Source organism: Eptesicus fuscus, chromosome 23 (genome assembly GCF_027574615.1).
Source record: "Eptesicus fuscus isolate TK198812 chromosome 23, DD_ASM_mEF_20220401, whole genome shotgun sequence".
In the NCBI taxonomy this organism is placed as follows: domain Eukaryota; kingdom Metazoa; phylum Chordata; class Mammalia; order Chiroptera; family Vespertilionidae; genus Eptesicus; species Eptesicus fuscus.
Genome location: NC_072495.1, coordinates 11,677,782 through 11,678,601, shown reverse-complemented (window position 1 = coordinate 11,678,601; position 820 = coordinate 11,677,782).

The following is an 820-nucleotide window of genomic DNA, read 5'->3' as shown; positions in this document are numbered from 1 at the left end:
CCTCTGACCCCTGACTCCTGACCTCTTCCTGGGGCATCTGCCCCATTTCCTGGTTAGGTCTGTCCTTCAGACCCAGCTCTCCTCCGGGCCCTGCCTGGGGTAATTGTGGAGAGACTTTGGGGGTCCCGGGCCCCCGGCCCCCCCCCCCCCCCCCCGGTGTCTGGGCGCCCTCAGGACCTCCAGTGCTGACATTCAGTCCCTGTCTGTCTCCACGGGGCTGGGCTGGGTAATGGCGACCTGTCTCCTCTGAGTCCCCGAGGCTCCTGAGCCTCCCAGGGAGGCCGAGACCCAGCGCTGCCTCCTGCTCTTTTCCGTCGGGGACCAGGCCCCGCGCCCTCGCCAGCCCCTGGAGCTGCGGGACGGCGGTCAGGTCCCTCTGCTCCCTTGTCCGTCATCTTCCTCTGGCTGCTGAGAACCCTCCCGCCGCCTCTCAGCGCTTCAAACGCCAACACCTCCCGGTGGCACGGGCCGGCTCCCTCTCGGCCTCGGCGTTGGTCCTCGTTGCTCTGCCCCAGCCACACCGGCCTTCTTCCTTCTGCTCCTGAGCAAGCGTGGCTCGTTCTCGCCTCTGAGCCGTCACACTGGCTGTTCCTTCTGCCCCACACGCTGTTCCTTCCCCTCGGTTCCCGGCGGGTTCCTTCTCACTCCCCTCTCAGCCTCCGGCCCCGCGGGAAGGCCGGCTCGCAGATCTCAGGACGTTTCCAGAGGAGTCGGAAATTTCCGTTCCAATATGAGATCAGCGGCTTTTTATAGATGGGCTCAAGTTATTTTTACAAAACCAAGGGTCGCTAAACCACACCTCCAGGCCATGTTCGGCCGA